The sequence below is a fragment of the Phoenix dactylifera genome, unplaced genomic scaffold (genome assembly GCF_009389715.1).
Source record: "Phoenix dactylifera cultivar Barhee BC4 unplaced genomic scaffold, palm_55x_up_171113_PBpolish2nd_filt_p 000613F, whole genome shotgun sequence".
Taxonomy (NCBI): domain Eukaryota; kingdom Viridiplantae; phylum Streptophyta; class Magnoliopsida; order Arecales; family Arecaceae; genus Phoenix; species Phoenix dactylifera.
This window is the reverse complement of record NW_024068009.1, coordinates 124,923-131,194: the sequence shown is the minus strand read 5'-3', so window position 1 is coordinate 131,194 and position 6,272 is coordinate 124,923. Positions and strand designations below refer to the sequence as shown.

Below are 6,272 nucleotides of genomic sequence, written 5' to 3'. Positions count from 1 at the left end.
TAAGAGCCGGATTTCATCACCGGACTCTTGCCCAACTTAGGTGAACTCAATCTCACATAGTGTCATCTTTAATTAAAATCAATTAGACGTTGGCCCCTAGGGACATTCGAGCTCAATAGGACGAAGATCACCGAAGGTTGCACCAATTTCGCTCTGTGGCTTAGTTGATGTCTAGGCAAGCTTTGTCCCTATAAGGGAGACAGTTCATCTGTTCGAGGCAAGTGGGTTTTAAGTGGGACCTTTGCGAACGCATCGTGACCCCTCCACTTACCTGGGAGCTTACCTGGTCAACTCGGTTCATTAGACCGGATTGGAGGCTTAGGTGCCCTCTTCAAACCAGTTAGGAGCTGTCTAGTGATTTTAGGACAAAGACTAGGATTGATATGCTTTTCTCTTTTATTGCATGCTTGATTAATTGAGTACTAGTGTATGCACGATAGTCGTTCTAGAGTACAAAACCTATTACCTTTTGACCCTGAAATAGAACGAACCCTTAGGAACATTCGAGCTAAGATCAAAACATTAGGATCATCCCCACCTCTTAAGATGGCTGAAGAACAACCCAAACTCCTGAGGGAATACTTTACTCCCACTATTTACACTTCCCCATCTTGCATTCGATTACCTGAGGTAGCAGCTGTACAATATGAAATAAAATCTAGTGTGATCCAAATGCTTCCATCTTTTTATGGGCTCACCAATGAAGATCCATATAAACACCTAGATGAATTCCTTGAGATTTGCACCACTGTCAAGATTCAGAATTTCACTGATGATGCTCTGAAACTTAGATTATTCCCCTTCTCCCTTAAAGATAGAGCCAAGCAATGGTTGAATTCTTTAGAAGCCAACTTGATTCATTCCTGGGGTCAAATGCAACAAGAATTCTTAAAAAAATACTTTCCCATAGGAAGAACGAACCAGTTTAGACGTGCTATCACAAGCTTCTCTCAAACTGAGGGAGAAGAATTTCATGAAACTTGGGAGAGATTTCGGGACCTAATCCGTAAATGCCCACATCATCAAATACCTAAGTGGCAGCTAGTGCAATGCTTCTATGACGGATTGCCTGAACGAAACCGTCAGATGATTGATGCCGCATGTGGGGGGACATTCATGCTTCAAAATGAGCATGAAGCATGGAAATTATTTGAAAATCTAAATGAAAACTCCCTCCACCATGCTTCATGTTCTCGTCAAGCACCCCCGAGTTCTCAAAGAAAAGGGACCATTTGTGAAATAAGTCATTCTATGGACCTGTCTAGCAAGGTAGATGCATTGTCTCATAAGATTGACCAACTGATGATAGGTGGGCATTACATGAACTCTTCCCAAGCACAAGTGTGTACTATTTGTTCTAGCCCATCCCACCCTATTCATGAGTGCCCTTCAGCACCCCAATTCCCCGAACTCGTGCAAGAACACATCAATGCTGCTCAAACATTGCCTAGACCGGGTAATGACCCATTTTCCAATACATATAACCCGGGATGGCGAAATCATCCAAACTTTTCTTGGAAGCAGCAAGCTTCGAATACTGCCCAACCTTATTTCCAAAACTTTCCAAACCCTCAGAATTTTCAAACCCCACAAAATTTTCATCCCTACCGTCCCTCGACTCAATTTCAACACACTCCTCCTCCACCCCAAAGAAACACAGCCTTTGAGGAGAAAGTGTTGAACGCCCTTCAAGGTTTGGAAACCATTACACAATTAGTGCACTCTCATACGCAATCAATCGCTAAGCTAGAATTCCAAATGGGTCAACTAGCTAATGCACTAAACAAGCGAGAGGAAGGAAAGCTTCCAAGCCAACCACTAAGTAATCCTAGGGGACAATACATGGCTCAAGAAAATCAAGTAAATGCAATTCATCATGAACAAGCCAATGCTTTGACTACCCTAAGGAGTGGACGTGTAGTAGACAATAAGATTGGGGAGGACAACAATAAGAAAGATGAAGAAGAAGATAGAAATGTGTCAAATGAAAAACCTTCTTCTTCTTCTTCACCTAGTCCACCTTCTGCCAAAACTCATATCCCAAAGGCCCCATATCCTGAAGCTCTTAATTCACCCTCTCCCTTTGGCAAAAAGGAAACTTCACTAGAGGAAATAATGGAGGTTTTCAAACAAGTGAAAATGATGGGGACATCAGCTAGGTCCCCATTTTATTTGCATATTTGCTTATTGTTATTTCTGGGTTTATTTGTGTTTTAGGATTTATTTGGGGTTTATTTTATTCTGGGCTTATTTGCATTTTAGGGCTTATTTGTGGAGAATTATTTTATGTAAGGGGTTTATTTTAATTGTTCTTATGGGGCCCTATTTAAAGGGAACTTTATGTTGATTAAGGTTTTAATGAAGAATTAAAGATTTCTTTCCCCCACGTTTCCTCTTCTTCTCTTCTCCTCCCTTCTCCTTCTTCTCTTCTTCTTCCTCCTTCTCTTCCCCTCTTCTCCTTCTTCCATTTAAAACTTGGTCCGGCATCAACTTGGTATCAGAGCCGTCGGCTTTGCCCCTGCTGCCAAAGCCACGAGCCAGATTATCTGCCAACGCCCGGGGTCTAGCTTTTCTCTCTCTCGGTTCTCACCAGAGGCAAAGGGAAACCCTGTCTGCGTGCCCTTTCCCACCAGCCGTCACCACCGTGAACACCTCTACCACCCACCGCCAGACCACCGGTGGTTCTTCTGCGGTCTCCCAGAAGTTAAGCCGTAGCCGTCCGGGATCAAGCGTCACAGGCAAACAGCAAAAAAAAAAAAAAAAAAAGTCTGCAGCCGAGAGAGAAGAAAGAGCCACAGTCCCTGCGCCGGATTTCCCCCTCGCGTCCATCTGACTTGATCCCTCGGTCGTCGCCGTTGCCCCACCACCTGCAACCACCGGCAGCCGGTGTATGGCCGATCGTCGCCGGATTCCCGGATTCCTGTGGCCGCACGAATATTACGCCGTACGTCGACCACGGACACCGGAGCGCGTCGAAGGGCCACGTGTGACTCCCGCTGCCGGAAAGAGGAAGAGCGTCGCCGACCTGTTCTCGACCTTGTCCCTCGGCCCTGTCGACGCACCCGTCGACCACCGCGCACAAGGAAATCCCGGCCACCACCACGACCAGCCGCCGCCGACAACGGAGCCACTGTCACCGTTCCTTCGGCCGCTCCGCAACCACCGCCGAAGCGGCCGGAACGCCCTCCCGAATCGATCGGGAGGTTGAAGAAGGAGTTACGGTAACGGGTCAGTTGTAAACCCGTTACCCAACCCGATAACCCGGGTCTCCAACAAAAAAAAAAATCACGTGATCTGCACGTGCCGGTTTTACAGTTATCGGAGCGGGTTTCATTCGAAACCCAAAACCGATAACCCGAACCCATTAAGGTTCAAAAAAAAAAAAAAAATCCCGTAGGATCCCGTGACCTGCCCGTGTTCCCAAAAAAAAAAAAAAACTAACCTCTATTTCTTTCGAACGGAAACCCTAGGGTTTCCGCCGCCGACGCCATTGTCGCCGCCCCCTGCCGTGCCGTCTCTGCTACCGACGCCCTCTCCTCCGTCAACCGAGCCGCGCCGCCCCTGTGTCCGTGCCGTCTCCGCCTTCGCCGTCTCCGCCAGCCTCGCTCCGTCTTCGCCGTCTCCGCCCGTGCCGCCTCTTGCCGCCGCCGAGATTCGCCATCGCCCGATTCCCGTGTTCTCCCTCCCCACCGAGCTGCACCGCCTTGCCGTCGTCGTCCCCTCCGCTCCCGCGACCGCCCGATTGCCACCACCGCTGCATCCTACCCTCCTTGCTTCGCCGCTGCCCCTCTGCTCACCGCCTCTCCATCGCCGTCGCACGCCACCGCAGCTCCGCCCCTCCTCCTTACCACTGCCGACCGCCGCCTGCCGTTTTCTCCTTTCGCCGAGAGGCACCGAGCCCCTTCCCCTAACTCCATTTTTCCCCACCCCCTGTTGCAGTCATCCAAGCCACCATCGCGGGCTTCCTTGGCCCGCCTTCCACCAAACCCTCCCGTTTGGCCCTGTTGCCACTTGTCCAGCAGGCCACCAGCCCAGTCCGTCTCTACGGCCCGATTCTGTCCGTTAGCCCAAGGCCCTTGGCCGCAGGCCCTGTTTCAGGCCCAAGCCAGGGTGTTCTTCAGCCCATTTCAACAGCCCAGGAAGCCTTGTGCTGTAGATGCAGGTCCAAAACTCCAGCTAGCTCTGCCCGGTGCCAACTTCGTGTTCGAGACTCCACGAGCAGACGATTCTGGTCCACTGCATTCACCACAGGTAATAGGTTCTTCCTCCTTTGGGCTTGCTTATCTAAATATGTTCTAATTCTCTTGCATGACAGCCCTATTTTAAACTTATTTTCTTGTCAAACTGCAAAACCTAGAACATTTTCCACCACACCCGTCCTACCTACCAATTAAATCTAAATATTAAATTAGCACACTTTAGTGTCAGGACATCATCAACATCCATAGATCAGATTACTTTCAGACTTTGAATGACTGTAAAACGTGTTTGCAACCTAACTTCTTATAGTGACTAATTTTCTACTTTAATTCTGAAATAACCAAAGTACAAATTAGTAACATTTAATTTTAAGTTATTTTTGTGAAAAGTTGCTGATTTCCGAATTCATAGTAGGTTGCATTAGTGGGTTGCATCAGTAGGTTGTCCTGCATTACATTTGGACAATTAGGGTTCATTAGTAGCATTGCATATCATATCACCAACTAGAGTAGTTCCTGTATGCCCATCCGTAGTGGTAGAGAGTACCTCCTCACTGACTCTCAGACCCCTTTATCCACCATGGACCCCAGAGTTATACAAGATATTCTGGAACAATTAGCTGCAATACGAGCTGATCATGACGAATTCAAACGTGAGATCCGTGCTCTAGTACAACACCCTAGGACTCCGGAACCATCATCCCCAATCGCAGCTTATCCCGAGTTTGGTTTGACCACACCGCCTGTAGCTTTTCCCCATCCCCCTAGGAACCAACATCGTCCTGATCACCAGCGCGATCTTGACGAGCGACTACTTCGTACCGTGCGAGTAGAAGCCCCCACATTTGCTGGTCAATTAGAGCCGAGCGTGTACCTTGATTGGAGAGCAGCCATGGATAATTATTTTGAGTGGTACGATATGACCGATGATAGAAGAGTACGGTTTGCCAAAATAAAGCTTATTGGGCAAGCTCACTGGTACTGGCATAACGTTGTACATTGGCGTGAGACCCAAAGGCTTCCACGTATCACCACTTGGGAGGATATGAAAGAAAAACTGAATGAGAAGTATCTGCCATTCTCTTACCGACAACGTCTTATGGATAGGTGGCAGAAACTAACTCAAGGAACCTCAACTGTTGCCGATTACATTGCACGATTTGAGGAGTTTCACATGAGGTGCGGTGTAATTGAAGAGGAGACTGTTACTCTTTTTAGGTTTCGAGCAGGACTCCGTGAGGAGATCCAGAAAGAATTGATCCTCCGAGAGATTACTACCCTTGGCCAGGCATACCAATTGGCTCAAGATGTGGATAGTTTTTTACGAGTCCCTGTGGTGAGACGTACCGACTCTCGGTTCTTACCCCCAGGAGCCCGACCTAATCAAAGCCATCTTCCACAACCCAGACCACTCTCCAACCATCCTTCCCAGCCCGGTTCTAGCCAAACACCGACTAGGATGTTCCCGGTGCCTGCTCAAAGTACATCAACTGATAAAGAAAAAGACATATTAGGGTCCAACCCGCCTTTAAGAAACCAAACCCAGTGTTTCAGGTGCCAAAAGTTTGGCCATATTGCGTCCCAATGTAACGCCAAGACCTATTTAATGACTGAATTGGAAGCAGGAACCCAGGATACTGAATGTGTCGAAGAAATCTATGAACCAAACATTGAGGATTTTGTAGATGACTTTGGAGACGAAAAGACTGGGTTAGAGTTTGTTCAGACTGAATACCAAAATGAGCCCACTGATAGGAATGACCAAAACCATAGGCTCCATGTGGTTAGGTGCACACTAGCCCAAACAAAGACCGAACAAGACTGGCGAAGAACCTCCCTATTTTATACACTTATCAAGATCAATGGTAAAACATGCAAAATCTTATTTGATAGCGGGAGTTGCATCAATGCCATTGCGTCTGGAGTTGTTTCTCGCCTTGGCCTGAAATCTACCCCTCATCCTAATCCATATAAAGTAGCCTGGGTAGATAAGACGTCCATTTCAGTTTCAGAAAGATGCCTTGTCCCGATTCAATTCCTATCTTACAAAGACGAGATTTGGTGCGACTGCCT

The 6,272-nt window shown here is 47.7% G+C and overlaps 1 non-coding gene across 1 annotated transcript; it reads right to left on the bottom strand.

The window, feature by feature from the left end:
* Positions 1-922: 922 nt before the first annotated feature.
* On the bottom strand, positions 923-1,028 carry LOC120106734. The gene has a single exon (XR_005508792.1). It is a non-coding gene; the product is annotated as a small nucleolar RNA R71 (small nucleolar RNA).
* Between the last annotated feature and the right edge of the window lie 5,244 nt (positions 1,029-6,272).